Source organism: Podarcis bocagei (assembly GCF_964188305.1).
Source record: "Podarcis bocagei genome assembly, chromosome: 11".
Lineage (NCBI taxonomy): Eukaryota > Metazoa > Chordata > Lepidosauria > Squamata > Lacertidae > Podarcis > Podarcis bocagei.
In genome coordinates, this window is record NC_138136.1 from 48,147,909 (window position 1) to 48,167,877 (window position 19,969).

At 43.9% G+C, this 19,969-nt stretch overlaps 1 pseudogene across 1 annotated transcript; it reads left to right on the forward strand.

Moving 5' to 3' along the window:
- Positions 1 to 17,000: 17,000 nt before the first annotated feature.
- LOC308597087 (ragulator complex protein LAMTOR5 pseudogene) lies at positions 17,001 to 17,541 on the forward strand (annotated as a pseudogene). Its single transcript has one exon. The product of its transcript is annotated as a ragulator complex protein LAMTOR5 pseudogene (transcript).
- Positions 17,542 to 19,969: the final 2,428 nt, after the last annotated feature.

Consider the following 19,969-nt stretch of genomic DNA (forward strand, 5'->3'; position numbering starts at 1 on the left):
AGCTTCTTTACAAGAATATCATGGGGCACCTTGTCAAATGCCTTACTGAAATCAAGGTAGGCTATATCCACTGAGTTCCCTTCATCTACCAGGCTTGTAATTCTGTCAAAAAACGAGATCAGGTTAGTCTGACATGACTTATTTTTCAGAAATCCATGCTGACTATTGGTGATCACAGCATTACTTTCTAGGTGCTCACAGACTGTTTTCTTAATGATCTGCTCCAGAATCTTCCCTGGTATTGATGTCAGACTGACTGGGCGGTAATTATTTGGGTCCTCTCTTTTCCCCTTTTCGAAAATAGGGACAACATTTGCCCTCCTCCAGTCTGCCGGGACTTCGCCTGTTCTCCAGGAATTCTCAAAGATGACTGTCAGTGGTTCTGAGATCATATCTGCCAATTCTTTTAATACTCTTGGATGCAGTTCATCTGGCCCTGGAGACTTGAATACATCTAAACTAGCCAAGTATTCTTGTACTATCTCCTTAGTTATTCTGGGCTGTGTTTCCTTTGCTGAATCATTTGCTCCAAATTCTTCAGGTCGGGCATTGTTTTCTTTATCGGAGAAGACTGAGGCAAAGAAGGCATTGAGGAGTTCAGCCCTTTCTGTGTCCCCTGTTTGCATTTCACCATCTTCTCCTCTGAGTGACCCCACTGTTTCTTTGTTCTTCCTTTTGCTACGAACATACCCATAAAAGCCTTTTTTGTTGCTTTTAACCTCTCTAGCAAGCCTGAGTTCATTCTGTGCTTTAGCTTTTCTGACTTTGTGTCTACACGTGCTGGCTATTTGTTTGAATTCCTCTTTGGTGGTTTCCCCCCTTTTCCATTTTTTGTACACATCCTTTTTTAATCTTAACTCAGTTAAAAGTTCTTTAGATAGCCACCCTGGCTTCTTTAGGCACCTTCCATGTTTCCGTCTCATTGGTATTGCCTGACGTTGTGCTTTTACTATCTCCCTCTTAACAAACTCCCAGCCATCATGAACTCCCTTTCCTTTTAGTATTACTGTCCATGGGATCTCACCCAGCACTTCCCTAAGTTTTATGAAGTCAGCTTTCTTAAAGTCAAGAAATTGAGTCCTAGTATGCTTGGCTGCTCCTTTCCGCTGTATAGTAAACTTCAGAAGAGCATGATCACTCGCGCCTAATGATCCTTCCACTTCTACCCCACTAACCAGCTCATCAACATTGGTTAGGACCAGATCTAAAATGGCTGTTCCTCTTGTTGCTACTCCCACTTTCTGGACAATGAAGTTGTCTGCAAGGCCAGTGAGGAATCTGTTTGACCTTATGCTCTTGGCTGAGTTTGACATCCAACAAATATCCGGGTAATTGAAGTCCCCCATTACTACTATCTCCCTTCCTTTTGCATGCTTGGCCATTTGTTCCAGGAAGGCATCATCTATGTCCTCCGTTTGGCTTGGGGATCTATAGTAAACTCCCACAATGAGGTCTCTGTTATTCTTCTCTCCCTTAATTTTGACCCAAATGCTCTCACTTTGGCTTTGAGGTTCTAAATCTTGGATCTCTTCACAGGTATACACATCCCTGACATATAACGCCACTCCTCCTCCTTTCTTGTCTGGTCTGTTTCTCCGAAATAGATTGTATTCCCCCCATTATTACATTCCAATCGTGGGACTTATCCCACCAGGTTTCAGTGATGCCTATTATGTCATATTTAGTTTGCTGTACCAAGAGCTCAAGCTCATCTTGTTTATTTCCCATGCTTTGCGCATTAGTGTACAGACATTGAAGTCCATTAATCATTCCCCCATGTCTCTTATTTAAGGATTTTTTCCTCCCACCACTAGGTCTGCGTGCTGTTTGCTCCATTTGGTCTATGACATTTGGATGATCATCTTCATCAATTGATAGACTCCTACCTTCAGGAGCACTGTCTCCCTCACCCACATTAGTCAGTTTAAAGCCCTCCTGATGAGGTTTCTGAGGTTTTTGGCAAAAACATTTCTCCCAACCGTTGTGAGGTGCAGCCCATCGCTTGCCAGAAGTCCATCTTCAAGAAACTGCAGTCCGTGATCTAAGAATCCAAACCGTTCCTGTTTACACCATTTGCGAAGCCAGCTGTTCACTTCCACTATTTCCCCCTCTCTCCCTGGGCCACGTCATTCAACTGGGAGGACAGATGAGATGACAATTTGTGCATTTAATTGCTTCAATTTCCTGCCCAGAGCCTCGTAGTCTCTTTTGATCTTCTGGAGGCTATTGCTTGCAGTGTCATTGGTTCCCACATGAACCAAGAGGAAGGGGTATTTGTCAGTGGGGCATTTTGGAATGGCAGCCAAAATGTTTTTATTTTTTATGATGTAGATGTTGGGATGCTGGAATATCCTAACGGTAGAGGTGTGTTGTTTTTTCTTAAATCTTTTAATATAAAAATTCACTGATGTACAAAAATGCTAAAACGTGACAAACTGTTGAAAATACTGAGGTCAACTCTGCTGTTACACTGCTGTAGAGAAACAAAAACAAAAGCCAAACCGAGCTTGGTTAAGAAGCAGTGAAATGTGCATACATCACACCCCATTGTCTACTCAGAGTAAACGACATCTCCAGTTGGCCTCCCTGGGTTGCAGGCTACTCTCAGTGCCCAGTAGAAAGAGGACAGTGGTCACTGTTGCAATGTATGCCACAAATCCTCTTACTCACCCTACTACGTCTTTCTTCTCCACCCAGTGCTGGCCTTGCTTGTACAAGCCTCTGTCATCAACAGCATTATTATCACTCTTCGTCAATAAGCTGATGTCTCCGTTTTGTTTCTCATGAATTTTCAAAGCCCGATGCGCTATTGGAATTGCCCTTCCTTCCAGTAGCGTAGCTAGCCAAGGGCGGGGGCAGTCCGCACTGGGTGGGGCGGGGGTGGGGGGTGGGAGAGTGCTGCTCTGCCCCAGGCACCGGCAGGGGTTGCTAAGCTGCTGCTCCCTTCTATCCTAAAGACCATGGATAGGCAAACTAAGGCCCGGGGGCCGGATCCGGCCCAATAGCCTTCTAAATCCGGCCTGCAGGCAGTCTGGGAATCAGCATGTTTTTACATGAGTAGAATGTGTCCTTTTATTTAAAATGCATCTCTGGGTTATTTGTGGGGCCTGCCTGGTGTTTTTACATGAGTAGAACGTGTGCTTTTATTTAAAATGCATCTCCGGGTTATTTGTGGGGCATAGGAGTTCATTCATTTTTTTCTTCAAAATATAGTCCCCCCCACAAGGTCTGAGGGACAGTGGACTCCCCCCCCAAAAAAAGTTTGCTGACCCCTGTTAAAGACCACAATTTCGCCCACTCTGATTGGCTCCTTGATACGATCAGTTAAGAATAGATCTCCTCTGTGAAATGCAGGATCCATACTGCCACTGCCGCTTACTCATCCACTGAACATCGTCCAAGAAATCCAGAGAAAGCATCATGAGGGCACTTGGGGGGGGGGGACAAATAAAATGACAGCATCAAGGAAACCAAAGGAGTAGCGCTCTTCCGCTTCCGGTCACCTCATGTGGAGGTGTGTGTTGTCCCTTTTTCTGCTTCTGCATGTCCCTCTTTCTCTCAGTGCTATGCTACATTTGGTGAAAATGGCTATTGCTGGTGTAGCAGTTCAAGGTTGTACCTCTGCTGCTACTATTTTTCCCATTTATCACCGTCTTTATTTGTATGCCGCCTTTCCATTGTTAAAACTGTGCTCAAGGTGGCTTACAACATGACAAGATTTGCACAATCCCAAACTGATCGCCGAAGAATTGATGCTTTTGAATTATGGTGCTGGAGGAGACTCTTGAGAGTCCCATGGACTGCAAGAAGATCAAACCTCTCCATTCTTAAGGTAATCAGCCCTGAGTGCTCACTGGAAGGACAGATCCTGAAGCTGAGGCTCCAATACTTTGGCCACCTCATGAGAAGAGAAGACTCCCTGGAAAAGACCCTGTTGGGAAAGATGGAGGGCACAAGGAGAAGGGGACAACAGAGGACGAGATGGCTGGACAGTGTTCTCGAAGCTACCAGCATGAGTTTGACAAAACTGCAGGAGGCAGTGGAAGACAGGAGTCCAAGGTCCATGGGGTCACGAAGAGTCGGACATGACTAAACGACTAAACAACAACAAACATAAAAAGTAATAAACAATAAATAAAACACATCAAAAAGTACACAACCAAATTGAAGCAATTTCCACATAAATAATAAGATCTAATAATAATAATAATAATAATAATAATAATAATAATAATAATAATAATTTATTTGTACCCCACCCATCTCGCTAGGTGTCCCCAGCCACTCTGGGCGGCTTCCATAGAAACCAAAAATACACTAAAATATCACAGATTAAAAACTTCCCTGAACAGGGCTGCCTTAAGATGTCTTCTGAATGTCAGGTAGTTATTTATCGCTTTGACATCTGATGGGAGGGCGTTCCACAGAGTGGGCGCCACTACCGAGAAGGCCCTCTGCCTGGTTCCCTGTAGCTTTGCTTCTCGCAATGAGGGAACCGCCAGAAGGCCCTCGGCGCTGGACCTCAGCGTCCAGGCAGAACGATGGGGGTGGAGACGCTCCTTCAGGTATACTGGGCCGAGGCCGTTTAGGGCTTTAAAGGTCAACACCAGCACTTTGAATTGTGCTCGGAAATGTACTGGGAGCCAATGTAGGTCTTTCAAGACCGGTGTTATGTGGTCTCGGCGGCCGCCCCCAGTCTAGCTGCCGCATTCTGGATTAGTTGTAGTTTCCGAGTCACCTTCAAAGGTAGCCCCACGTAGAGTGCATTACAGTAGTCCAAGCGGGAGATAACTAGAGCACATCAATATCATTAACTTACAAAAAAACCCCTCTAAAAATGCCAACTAACCACCTTAAACAATACCACAGCCTAAGAGTGTCTACAGCAGCTTTTGTAGCTGGAGTCAGTCAGGGCCTTGCCCTCCCAGGCCAGGGAAAAGGCCTGTAAGGCAGGGAACAGGTCTTCCAGGACTCACAGCCAAGTCAGGGTACAGCCAACTATGCATGATGTTGCATGGATTTAATGTACAGCATCAAAAAGACATGATACAAAAAGAAAAGAAATGATGGAAGAGAAAAATAAGCAAATTCAGGTACTAACTCCTTTATATGGGAAGGTTCAGTGTTTATGGTGGTGGTGAGGTTGCAAGTGAGGTTGAGTAAATAGCCTGTGCTTCCTTAGGGCAGTGACTTTTGGGCCTGGTTTGCCTGCCCCGACAACTCTAGGGACGCCTGAGGAATTTGATTTCTGTAAATTCCAAGGTGAACTGATCTGGTATGTATCTCCTGGGCTAATGTGTACATCAGAATCAAATTATCTTCAGTTCTATTAATTTTGTGATGCAGTTGGTTCACAAAAAGTCTCTTTCTATATCATAAAAAGTCAGAATGCAGCCCGCACTGGAGGATTTGTAGTGTCTCACCACAATTCTGGATTTGCATGATGGCAGAATGGGGTAGGAGAGCAAAAGTGAAGGCAAGGTTGCACAACAGCAGTAGAATCATAGAATCATAGAATCATAGAGTTGGAATAGACCACAAGGGCCATCGAGTCCAACCCCCTGCCAAGCAGGAAACACCATCAGAGCACTCCTGACATATGGTTGTCAAGCCTCTGCTTAAAGACCTCCAAAGTAGGAGACTCCACCACTCTCCTTGGCAGCAAATTCCACTGTCGAACAGCTCTTACTGTCAGGAAGTTCTTCCTAATGTTTGGGTGGAATCTTCTTTCTTGTAGTTTGGATCCATTGCTCCGTGTCCGCTTCTCTGGAGCAGCAGAAAACAACCTTTCTCCCTCCTCTATATGACATCCTTTTATATATTTGAACATGGCTATCATATCACCCCTTAACCTCCTCTTCTCTAGGCTAAACATGCCCAGCTCCCTTAGCCGTTCCTCATAAGGCATCGTTTCCAGGCCTTTGACCATTTTGGTTGCCCTCCTCTGGACACGTTCCAGTTTGTCAGTGTCCTTCTTGAACTGTGGTGCCCAGAACTGGACACAGTACTCCAGGTGAGGTCTGACCAGAGCAGAATATAGTGGCACTATTACTTCCCTTGATCTAGATGCTATACTCTATTGATGCAGCCCAGAATTGCATTGGCTTTTTTAGCTGCCGCGTCACACTGTTGGCTCCCATGGCATGGGAATGAGCTAGGGAAAGTGGTGGTTTAAAACAATGGCAGAAGTTTGAGTAAAGCTGGGAGTGAGGGAACCGAGAGGAAAATTGTGGTTTTTGTTGTTTTTGTTGTTTAGTCGTTTGTTGTTGTTGTTTAGTCATTTAGTTGTGTCCGACTCTTTGTGACCCCATGGACCAGAGCATGCCAGGCACCTCTGTCTTTCACTGCCTCCCACAGTTTAGTCAAACTCATGCTGGTAGCTTCGAGAACACTATCCAACCATCTTGTCCTCTGTCGTCCCCTTCTCCTTGTGCCCGCCATCTTTCCCAACATCAGGGTCTTTTCCAGGGAGTCTTCTCTTCTCATGAGGTGGCCAAAGTATTGGAGCCTCAGCTTCACGATCTGTCCTTCCAGGGAGCACTCAGGGCTGATTTCCTTCAGAATGGATAGGTTTGATCTTCTTGCAGTCCATGGGACTCACAAGAGTCTCCTCCAGCACCATGATTCAAAAGCATCAATTCTTTCAGCCTTCTTTATGGTCCAGCACTCACTTCCATACATCACTACTGGGAAAACCATAGCTTTAACTATACGGACCTTTGTTGGCAAGGCGATGTGTGGTTTTTAACAGAGACCAAAGGTTGGAATAATGTACTTTAATTATGTTTCTTCTTTAAATTTAAATTGCACATACATGCAGGAATGCAATGGAACACACTTATGAATAAACTTAAGAACATTAGAAAAGCCATAAGAATTTCACCAACACTTGTGAAATTGGCAAGGACCAGAAATAGATTGATCTGTCCATCTGTAGAGGACAGCATCTATCCCTCCCAAAGCTCTTTGGTGGAAGCATGGAATAAAAATACAATAATTACTTTGCAACTTCTCTCAGGCTAATGCAGAAATTTTACTCCCTTATTAGCCAATATGTCACAAATTATTGCACAAAGTTTTGAGCTCTCCAGAACTCTTTCTGGTTTCTGCTGCTTTTAAGTACAGTGGTACCTCGGGTTACAGACGCTTCAGGTTACATATGCTTCAGGTTACAGACTCTGCTAACCCAGAAATAGTACCTTGGGTTAAGAACTTTGCTTCAGGGTGAGAACAGAAACCGTGCGGCGGCAGTGGGAGGCCCCATTAGCTAAAGTGGTACCTCAGGTTAAGAACAGTTTCAGGTTAAGAACGGACCTCCAGAACGAATTAAGTTCTTAACCCGAGGCAGTGGCGTAGGGTGGGTTGTCAGCACCCGGGGCAAGGCAAGTAATTTGCGCCCCCTAACCCGTGGATTTGCGCCCCCTAACCCATGGATTTGCGCCCCCTAACCCGTGGATTTGCCCTAACCCCAGATGTTGCGCCCGGTGCGGCCGGCCCCCCCTGCACCCCCCACGCTACGCCACTGACCCGAGGTATAGAGTGTCTGCCTTGATTTTCAGTTTGCTTTGAGATAAAAGCAGTTTGCCACAGGGTGGCAGTATAAACCAACTTGTTGGGAACTGTGGCAGGGATATGGGGGGGAGCGGGTAGTTGCAGCTGATGGTTTTGAAGCTGAAGGATATTGTGGGATATGTGGGGGTGGAGCAGGGGGAATGAAACCCTGGCAGAGATTGAATAGTTTCTCCCCACTCCCACCCCCTGACCTCTTTACAGGAGCTACAGTGGCTCAGTGTCATAGCCCTTTTTCTACCCAAGTCCTGGTTTTACATCCTGGATTTCGTCCATAAATTAATGCATAATGGGTGGTCTCTTTCTACTAGGCTCCTTCATTCATGCAAGTCATGAAATAACTATGCAGTTTGGCAGAGGCAGGATTAGAAGAGACTAAGAGGCCACGAAGTTGAAGATAAATGAGAACTGGCACAGAAAGGTGAAGGAAACCGTGCACCTGTTCTGACCAAGCTGGAGAGACTGACTCTCATCATCACTAACTCAGTTCAAGGAACTTGGGAAACATTCTAACATCTTGTCTCATTGTTCTTCCGGGGCAAGTTCAGCCCTTTTCAAAAATGTATAAATTATACAAGGCAGTGCAAGTTATTTGTCCAGGAAGAAAGTGCTGTAAAATTAGGACGTTGTTCCAGAACTCATTGTTGTGTATCTTCAAATACAACTTTAGGTTGCTTCCCTTTTAAAAGTCATTTAGAAAATGTCTATTTTAATTCCTTCTGTGCATCAGCGGCCACAGATTATTCTGGCAGCAACCAGAAATTTCTGTACAAGTGAGCAATGGCTTGATCATACAGTATCATCCGGTATCTACAGCAATAAATAAGTACCGTAATAATTTTACTTGTAGTTATTTACAATAGATCACTAATGGTTTTAGTGGAGATTTTATATCTACATGTTACATTACTATAGTTAACTTCCTCCAGTAGGGTATAACTTTTTCTCATTTCTGCAAAAAGCTCAAAGTGGTGCACATTGTTCTCCTTTCTCCCGGTTATACTCATATCAACCCCGTGTAGGTTAGGCTGTGTTATTTGGCTGTTGTTTGGGTGGTTTGCTTAGCCTTGGCTTAATGCAAAGATAAATAGTCTATTAACCATTTAAAAATTATTTATTTAAAATATTTTGAAAAATACAAAAATACAAAAAATACAAAAAATCACTGTTTTCAGTGATTTGCTAAACAATATGAACAATATTTTCATAGCACAGAATTCCATACGCTAAGATTTCATATGGACGGGGGACTCCTTAACTTTACATTAACGCAAAGCCCCTGCTAAACCAACACACTCTCAGGTATGCTTTGGGACCCCTTTTCAAGTTTCAGGATACTGTTTTATTGGAATTACACATAAACACACACAAATCCCAGAAGATATTATAGGTTTTGTCAGATACTGAGTTTTTAGTAACTTATAGGTGTAGTCGCTCAAGGTGGCATACATGTTTTGTTGCATTGGTTGCAGCTAGGATCTGTGAATAAGTGCTTTCAGAGATTTGATAATAATTTTATTTTATGATAATTTGATGACGATTCTATTAGGTTTTTTTAAAATTATTTCTTGTATTGCTTAAAAAAAATCTCTTGGTTCTGGCTTATATTTACTATATTTTATATACGTAGTCTTTTCAGTACAGTATTTGCAATTGCAAATGTGATTCTTTGTCTGTTTTTGAGCCTGTTTGAACGTTTGCAAAGGCCTTTGGCCATAAGCAATAAAAATTTGACCTGACCTGAGTAACATGCAAAAATAGGTTGCTGGGAGGCTAAAAATGTTGCAGCCATTCTGCAAACAGCACAAGATAATACATAGTTCCAAAACGGCAGGTAATTAACACACACACCATTGTTTGCACTCCTGAACTGAGGATGTGCCAGGACTGAAGGCTACCTGGAAGTGACAACTCCCATTCTTCTTGATTAGAGAGAAATGACAGTCTTCTGGAGGGTGTGTGTGCAGTTACTCAGCGGTGACGGAAAGTAACTCTGCACATGGGGAGACGAAGACAGCAAAGTCCAGGCTCAGCTTACACCTTGTGACCTCTGCCTTTCTCCTCCTCCTTACTCTGTTCTGACACTCAGAACATTTCCCCACCTCTGTACACTGAAGGGAAATGCAAAGGGGAGCAGGGGCTCTATACTGAACAACTCACTGGTAAGCACAGATCACACAGCAAATAAGAAAGCGGATGCTAATAAGTGTTTGGCAGGTGCATGTTGAATTTCCCTGTTGCGGTGGGATGTTATATGGCCGAAGAGGAGTAAAATGGAATCTCTCAGCATTTGCAGCTACACTGGAGCACAAGCCTCATTCTTGATTTCCCTCTCTCTCAAGTACAGTCCTTCACACCGGGGAACAGAAGCACTTTGCTGGGCCCATAATTGATTTTTCCACATGAATGAGCTCTCTCCTTTATCCTTCCCGCATGCTGTTACACAGACACAAACTTTTGTTCTGAATAGGGTGCTCATTATGTACCCCTGCTCCCACATAAAAGCCCTATTGAAACACAGCAGAATTGCTTGAGCCCTTTATTCCAGGAAGGAGGCACTGTTTAGGAGTTTAACTGTTTAACAGGTACAGTGATTGTATCTAGAAAGCTTCTGCCACTCACCCCCATACTGACAACCACCCACTTTTTAAAGTTGGACCAAAAACTAACAGCAACCCAGTTTTCAGAATACTACGTAGTTGGTTTGTAGGAAGAATTTGCTACACCTGACCACTGCAAACAAAATTCAGCATAATAACTTGAGTCCAACAAGGAAGGACTAGACATGTATCAGGCTTTGTGTACGCAGAAGAGATGTGATGCAAAGGCACAAGGAGCCAAGGATGCAATCCAAATACTCATTATTGGGTGCACTGCACCTTGCTTCTTGACTATTGGTTATATGCAGTCCTTATATTGCAAGTCCTGTGGGGTGAAGTTATAGCTCAAGGGGTAGAACAGAATGTCACAGATTCAATCTCCAGTATCTCACCTGCTTGGAATTATGGAGAGTTACTGCCAGCCATTGCAGACAAGACTGAACTAGATGGACCAATTGATCCAACTCAGTCTAAGGCAGCTTCTTTTGTTACTATGTCCATTCATATTTTGGCTAACATATGTACATTTTTTGTTACTCCTTTGTATCAGCACATTATGTTTCCCCGTGGCTGTGTGTTAAGATCCTCCTCACTTCTCCTTGTTGTTGTTGTTTAGTTGTTTAGTCGTGTCCGACTCTTCGTGACCCCATGGACCAAAGCACGCCAGGCACTCCTGTCTTCCACTGCCTCCCACAGTTTGGTCAAACTCATGTTGACCTGTTGCCTTTGTCCATGGAGTCTTCTAGGCAGGGATACTGGAGTGGCTTGCCGGTTCCTCCTCCAGGTGGATCACATTTAGTCAAAACTCTCCACTATGACCTGTCTGTCTTGGGTGGCCCTGCAGGGCATAGCTCATAGCTTCTCTGAGTTATTCAAGCCCCTTCACCACGACAAGGCATTGATCCATGAAGGAGCTTCACTTCTCTAATATACCACAAATGCCAGGTATGCAACCATATGTATGTATTACAAAAACATTTCTCTACAACCAGGCCGTTGGTTGATTAACATCCTATGGCCTTTTAAGTGTGCTTGTGGGAGGAGGTTATTGGTGGTGGTGGTTGTGTATTTTGTGTTCTCGTTTTATACTTTTATGTTGTGAACTGCCTGTGATCTTCAGATGAAGGACGGTATACAAATTTAATTAACAGCAGCAACACCACACTTGACTGACAGTACACATAGAACCAGTGACAGATTCAGTTTGCTGTGTTTCATCTTCCAGGTCTCTCCTCTGTTCCTTTAAGTGAATTGCAATGGCACAGCAGGATATGGTTGTTTCAGTGAACTAGTGAGAGCTAGCATTTCTGTTTAGAGAAGAGGTGGGGCCTGTTAATAGTCTTCTTAATTGAGATGGAATAAATGCTTTCTGGAGGGAAAAATGGCTGTTTCATCACCTGTCTTTCATATGCACACATAAGAGGAAGCATGCTCCTAAACCAGAGAACAGCCTAGCAGGGTGGGAGTGTCTCATAACATGCTCAGTGGTTATTCATGTTAATGCTGTGGGCTAATTCACAAAAACAGTTAACTATGTCTTCCACACCCCAGGAATCAGCCAAAGCATGACCCAGCCTGCATGCTTTACACCAGACCCCTACAAATTCCCTATTAATGACAATAGACATGCTACTACATCCACAAGTAATAGTTTGGAGGTATACTTGCACTGCTGGGGCTCTGCTTAGTTGCATGTATGCACTCTGGGAAAGGAGGGACATTTTTTTTAAAGTTCATGCTGCATCCAACAAAAGGGAAGGACTGAAGATTAGTGGTAGAGCATATGCATTGAATGCAAAATCTCCCAGCTTTGGAATCCCTGGCACTTAAGAAGGAAAAAGGAAACAGGTAGAAGGTATTAAGAAAAAGCTTCTTCCTGAGACTCCACAGAGTTGCTGCTAGTCAAAATCCTAAGCTAAATGGACAGATAGTCTGCCCTGGTATATGGCAAACAACGGATTTTTAAAGTTACTTAAAGTTCAGTAGGCGAGGTAGGCTCATGCTCATGTATTTATTTATTTATTTGCTTTCTTATTAACACCCCACATTTTGACACATAGTTCTTGTAAGCCAAACCCTATCCATTACGTTTTAGCAAATGTATATTTTCAGAAGTGGAACTGTGCCACCCATTTTCTCCATCAAATCCTCTGAAGTCACATGATGATGTTCAACTGTTAACTTAAGCAGGTCTAGGCATCTACCTACCTTAGAGGTGGAGAATCTGTGGCCCTTCTGATGTTATCGGACATCCCTGATCACTGGTCATGCTGACTGGGGCTGATGTAAGTTGGAGTCTAGCAACATCTGATGGGCTACAGCTTTCTTATCCCTGATAGGGGGCACTCCAGATAGCCCACTTTGGAACTATACCATAAGCTGCTTGGAAAGCTCTTCAGAGGAAGATCAGGGTAATAAATAATACAATAAAATAAATAACTAAATGACGGGGAGCTCTATGTTAGGTGTGTGTGTGTCACCAGTAAACTTGCTTCCAGTTTAATTCAAACCATCCATATGAATTCTGCTTTCTGACAAGGAAGTGCTCTTGTCAGTTACATAGCAAATGCAATTTTCATTGCTTTGGGAACCTGTCTTAGTTGAAAAGGGGAATATAAATCCTATCAATCAGTCAATATAACTGAAAATAGTGCTCTTAGAGAAAAATTAAACATATATTGTATGGTAGCCTTTACCAACCTGATTACATGCTGGCTGGTGCTGAGGGGAGTCTGTAATTCAAAATATCTGGAAGGCATCAGGTAGGTAAAGTCTGTGGTATAAGTATAAGGTCACTTATAGACTATCAGTATTATGCAGGAGAGTTTCCAGTACCTTTCCGGACATTTAAAGGTAAAGGGGCCCCTGACCATTAGGTCCAGTCGTGGCCGACTCTGGAGTTGCAGCGCTCATCTCTCTTTATTGGTCGAGGGAGCTGGCGTACAGCTTCCAGGTCATGTGGCCAGCATGACTAAGCCGCTTCTGGCAAACCAGAGCACTGCACGGAAACGCCGTTTACCTTCCCGCCGGAGTGGTACCTATTTATCTACTTGCACTTTGACATGCTTTCGAACTGCTAGGTTGGCAGGAGCAGGGACTGAGCAATGGGAGCTCACCCCATCACGGGGATTCGAACCGCCCAATTAAATTGGATTAATATGCCCTTTTGCTCACGTGCAACAGGGTGCCCTCCAGGTATTGTTGAACTACTTCTCTGACCACTGACCATGCTAGCTGGGGCTGGTAGGCATTGGAGTCCAACAGCATCTGGAGGGCATCACGTTTGTTACCTTTGCTCTAGTGCAACAAATCCACTTCTTTAAAATGGACTTTTTGCAGTTAGGAAAGTGATGGGGAAATGCAATGGAAATCTTGGGCTGAATGAATAGTGGGAAGATGTATAAACATTGCACAAAGAGCTAAGGATGAATGCTCATTGTTGTACAACTTTTCTGCAAGCAAATGCAAATGAACGTTCACTAAAGACCACACACAGTCTAACCCCTGTGCCAGCTTTGTGCGAGCAAGTCAGGCTGAATGCTCAAAACACAGGTCGTCTGGAAGAGAGCAGAGATTGACGGCCACCGAAAGCACTGTTGGCTTTGAACGAAGACTTTCCTCCTTTTTGTTGTTCTTTAGTTGGCCGAACACACATCTGTAGAATTGTAGCTGCTCTTTTAAACAAAGGGTTTTTCTGGGGTACAATTTCTTGTGAAGACATTGTTGCTTGTCTGCATCTGCAGTTAGAATTCAGGAATCTGAATTTGATATCTTTTTTTGAACCTTATCCAAAAAACAAAACAAAACAAAGCCATGGCAAGGCAGCCAGGGGGTTTCCGCCTGCCACAAGTGATTTATGCATTAGACAATTTAATAGGCAAAACCCTTCCATGTAGTGGGAATGAACCAATTAAAAAAGTGCACATCAGAGCTAACCCAATTTTATACAACACATTTAAATGATAATTTAGGCAAGCCCTTGAATACTGTCTTTTGTCCAAAGATACCTTGCTGAGATTTATCTGAAGAAGTAAGAATAGCTTGAACTCTAACACAAGAAAATGGAACTGGATGGAAACATGTTGAGCAACTGATGCTAGCAAGGTTAATCATCATCAAGTTTGCTGTACAAAATTTGGCTGCTGGCAGTGCTCCTGTAGCACCATGTCCTCCCCAATACTTCAGTATATTGGAATGGAAAAACAAGATTTTGCACATGTGGTTCTGTCTGAGCTCTGTTAGGTTCTCCTTGCAAGCTTCCCCCAGGTGGCCCACCATGAGAGCAAGATGCTGAACCAGAAGACCTGTTGGTCTGATCCAGCAGGCTCTTCTTATGTTCTGAGCTGTGATTAGTGTCCATGACTTGGGCAAAAAATAGATTAACTTTACAGAAATGATAAGTTACAACCCATACTGTATGTCAGTTCAGCACTCTTGGGAGGGAGGTAACTTTTCTTGTAGGCTCTCGCATGATGCACACAACTGATGATCCAATTCTGAAGTGAACTTGGGGTGGTTGGGATTCACCCATCATTACATGCATCCCAGTCCTGTGTGTGTTTACTAACTTGAGAACAAGTCCCATTGGACTAGTGAGACTTACTTCTGAGTAAGCGTCCCATTGGCATCTGGTTGGCCACTGGGGGAAACAGAATGTTGACCTAGATATGCATTTGATTCAATTCAGCAGGGCTTCTCTTATGTTCTTAACAAGCCTAGAACATGGGCTCTCTTATTATATAGAAACAGACCTGGTAAAAAGGCTGCTCCTGAAATTTACTGTCACTATATGACGGGTTACATAGACTGTGAAGAAAATTTCTTTCAGAGTTGTCAAAATATGATATACAACAGTACAGAAGAATGTTGGTAAGCAATTCAAGGGCTCCACATATATTGGGAAGGGAGAGCTGGCATATCCCACCTTCTCTCTCTTGTTGGTTGTTATCATGAACCACAATTTAATTAGTCCAAGTGAGAGAGTGCACTTTTCTTGTTTCAGGTTACAGACACAAAAACCGAGAATTATATATAACTATTAACAAATTATATATAACTATTAACGATGGCTGATGTCTACAGCCCAGTGTCAGCAAAGCTGTCATATGATTCTCCAAGGTTTAGTTCAAGAGTGATGAACCTCTGGTCCCCAGGCTGAATGCAACCCTCCCAGCCTCTGCATCCAGCCCTCAAGCTTCTTCTCAAGCCATGTCATCTTCCTAGGACCCCCCCCCCCAGGTCACACACCCCACCCCATGGTTCTACTCCACATACTATTCAACTGTTGTTGTTTTTTCCTGAATAGAACATGGCATTAATTTATAATCATGCCTCTTTCTTGCCTGGATGGAGGTGTGTGTATGTGTGTAGAAACTGCTGGATTCTGCAAGGGTGGAATGTAGCCTACTGTACAAAGTAAAAGTCAAATCAGTTGTTCTGCTCATTTTTGCCTCTGGCATGCAGCCCAGAAGGTTGACCCCAAAGAGTTGCAGCCCTTGGGCTGAAAATGCTTCCCCAACACCCACAAACATTTTAATAGCATGGAAAGCAGTATATCTTCAACATTAATAAAATTAAGGTTTTAACATACAGAATCTATGACTTGTACCAGCCAACTTAATCTCTTTTGCATTTAAAATATGGCCCCAGCCCAGCTGTAGTTCCATGCAATGAGCTTTGTATAACAACCAGGGTTCCCAGGTGTGGGATATACATTCCCAGTTGTAGGTGAAGTCCAGTGAGTCGACCCACGATCTCAAAATGTGAGTACTTGGAAATTATGCTGAGCTGAAACATTACACTCACCTCATGTTGTCTGCCATTCTCATGTGATGCATTCGCAACGTATGTCAAGTTTGAGTGGTGGCTGGAGTCTCCCACTTTCTACCTCAGGAATCCAGCTCATCAATTCTATGATAGTTTGGTGTGCTATTCTACTTGCGTAAGTGTAGTTTTACATTAAGTTCATGTTAGGCGAGGCTTGGTTTGCCAGATCAGTTTGTGTGGTGGCAAGAGCAGCCAGTTCTGCAGAGACAACATTGCTCTCTGTTCCTCTGTGGCTGCCTGCTAAAGCATGCGCATGAAAGCTGAGAATCATTAATGTGGCTAAATAAGAGTGGCCAGGGACGTGGGTGGCGCTGTGGGTTAAACCACAGAGCCTAGGACTTGCCGATCAGAAGGTTGGCGGTTCGAATCCCTGCGACGGCATGAGCTCCCGTTGTTCGGTCCCAGCTCCTGCCAACCTAGCAGTTCAAAAGCACGTCAAAGTGCAAGTAGATAAATAGGTACCGCTCCAGCAGGAAGGTAAACGGCGTTTCCATGCGCTGCTCTGGTTCACCAGAAGCGGCTTAGTCATGCTGGCCACATGACCCGGAAGCTGTATGCTGGCTCCCTTGGCCAATAAGGCGAGATGAGCGCCGCAACCCCACAGTCAGTCACGACTGGACCTAATGGTCAGGGGTCCCTTTACCTAAGAGTGGCCATATTAGTTAAGGACAGACACTATGGAAAGAGACTTCCATTTCAATTGAAAACTTTCATTTCAATACCAGCTATGTCTGATGGGATATATTTCTGCACTATATTTAAAAGCCCCACCTTCAACAAAAATGGTCATGTTCTACAGGGCTGTGGGGGCAATGTCATAAACAGGGGATGTTCTCTCAGAGCAGATGTCTGCAAAAAGCAGGCTTTTTATTCCTGCCCCTGTCCTAGGTGCTTGGGAATCATGACATTAATTTAATGACACCATCTGATTGACAGATGGGTTCTCCCACCCACCTGTCTAAGTTGGCCTGTGGGGGTGGAGCCAAATAAAGATCTGGTCTGCGGAGCTAAAAAGGTCCCCCTTTTCTGCCACACGGTGTATAAAACATGTACAGAGAAAATAGGATATGTGGCAACATTACACCTCATTTTCTATCTTGGTGCCTAACATCCTGATAAGTCTAAGATTCACTTCAATAGAAGAACTGGGAGGTGGTGCTCAGCAAGATGGAGGGGGCATTGGAGCATCATTTAGAAATCACAGTGAAGAACCCCTCCATTGCAGGAGCCCTGTGCACCAATTCCCAGGGCCTAAACCTGCACTGTAGTGGTACCCTCTCAGATGAACATTGATATCTGTTCTATCCCAGCAAACAGCCAAGTTGACGTCTGATCCAACAGATATTCCTGTAGTGTGCCTTGAGTCAGATACTGGCAATATCATGATCCAGAAGCATGATGGCATCACAGTGGCAGTTCACAAAATGGCATCTTAACCTTATACATCCACAATACTCCTTGCTCTTCAACAGTGCACCTTTGTGGAATACTCTTCTGCAGATTAATATAGGTTGACTATCTAGTATCACTAGGCAGAATCTAGTTGGGATTGGGCTGTAAACATTCTTCCAAGTTGGTATGGAATATTAATTGTTCTGAACTTGTGCCATTTCATATTACAGATGTGGACTGTATCAGATGTGGACTGTTTTCCTGTTACGTGGCTGGGGAGAACACCTTCTCAGGTGGTCCCAGTACTAAATAAATCAATAAATAAACCAGAACACACTGCTTGTTCACTACTGTTTAACTTAAAAAGAAGAAGAACTGGAATTAATTTATGCACAACAATGCGAAGAGTCCCGTTATTCTCTGGAAGGCAAAACACCACACAGTTCAAAAATAAAAATGTAAAACTATTTTTTTTATTGAAAATACATCTACAAAGTAATATTTCTCAAGCCAGACTGGGTGCACCCAGCTGCCAACCCAGAGTGGGCAGGGAATAGAGATTGTTCTATGGTACCTGATTTCTGTAAGAAACAAAGTTAGTGTAAAAAATATTTTAAAAGCTGTCATGCTTTGTAACACATTTCCCCCCCTACAGTGATGTCACGGAAGGACAACCTTTAACATGAAATCTTCTTTGCAGTGTATTTCCAAAAAAATAGTATCCAATCAAAAGCAAAAATGTAATTAAAAAGTTACTCCATATAATCTAATATTAACTTTTGTACACACATACTGAATACAGTATTTCTATAAAAAATATCTCTAGTTACATGTCAGAAGATGCCTGTCTGTAATCTAGTTTTCCTTTCTGTTAGCACAAGTAAGAAATATAATAAAAAGGAGCATCCATTACTGCATTCAGTTAGAGATGACCCAAGAGCTTTGCATTGTTTAAAACACCTCCAATTCCTGAATGCACTGGGTTAACTCCTATCCACTTTCTATAAGGAAAGTGCTCAAGGACAAGCTAAGTGAGTAGGATCTGCAACTTGTGGAATAAGGAGCCTGCCTCATCAGTCCAAAGAAAGACCGCCTGTGTCCAGCATTCTGAGACTTTGTCCACTTCACATTTTGTAGTGTGTGTGTCTGCAAGTTTTATTCACAGGTCACATTTTTGAAGCAAAGATCCCCTCTACATCCCAGAAAACCCTTGGTGGTCAGTGGTTCTGTCAGGTCAGGGCAGGATTTTGGAGAAGTCCATGGTCCCATTCAGCAGAGTAAGTAGTAGAAGAGGAGTTTGGAGTTGATATCCCGCTTTATCACTACCCGAATGAGTCTCAAAGCGGCTAACAATCTCCTTTCCCTTTCTGCCCCACAACAAACACTCTGTGAGGTGAGTGGGGCTGAGAGACTTCAGAGAAGTGTGACTAGCCCAAGGTCACCCAGCAGCTTCATGTGGAGGAGCGGGGAATCGAACCCAGTTCACCAGATTACGAGTCCACCGCTCTTAACCACTACACCAGGAGGGCTTTCAGATGCAGCTGAGCTGGCTTACCACATTCTGAAGTGAAGCAGTATACATTGAGCAGCATCCAATGCACTTGTTCTGTTAGCGTAAGGATTGACACTTGTGCAGCAGAACTTTCCCCCTCCTCCAGTTGCTGGGAATTGAAGGTGGGCAGAGTGCTGTCCAACTTGAAGGCTTCCCACAGGTATCTGTTCGGCCCCTGTGAGAACAGCATGCTGAACCAGATCCACTGGCTTGATCCAGTGGGCTTGTCTAATGTTCTCCTCCTGTGCATGCCCCGTGTCATCCCCAAATCTGCTCCAGAGGGTTGGGGAAACCTCCAGGACAGATTTAGCGGGTGCATGGTGGTGGTGGGGGGAGAAGTTCTATTGCACAAGTGTCAATCCTTGTGCTGATGGAACGATTCACTTCATGCTATACTGGATACAACCTGTTATCTTCTAAAGAACTACATCCCCTAAGATCAGTGATTGCCTAACTGCACCACGGGTGTCAGTGGGCCATTCATCAGATGGGCTTCTTATCAGCTTGGCAAGGCAATTTCGTACAGTGAAAAGAGGATATGAGATGGGTTTGGGCCAAGTGGAAAGAGCTGATAGTAAGGCTCCTCCTCACTTCTGGAAACAGTGGCCCTGTTGGTCTGATGGTCCAGCTTTCTGATGCTACCTTCTGCACTCCCATGCAAGTGCATGCAGGAAGCGTGCACTATCTGCCAGCCAGTCATCCTGAACATACTTTTGGTTTCTACAGATGCACAGATCCAACACGGGACAGGGAGGAAAGGATGGTTTATGGGGCAAAACTACTAGGAATTTTGTGGTGAGGAAGGACCTCTGCCTTCACAACCCTCCTGTGATACTGATGCCATGATTACGCATACATTTGAACTCATCTGTTTTGCACACAAACACATGTGTGCATTACAGTAGAGTGTGTATAACAATGGAGGTCTCCAGGATCCAGCCTCAGCTGCACACCCAGTTTGCATCTAATTCACAAATCTGTATCTATACAGACCACCTTCACGACTGCTTTAAACCCCCCTTCTCCCGTA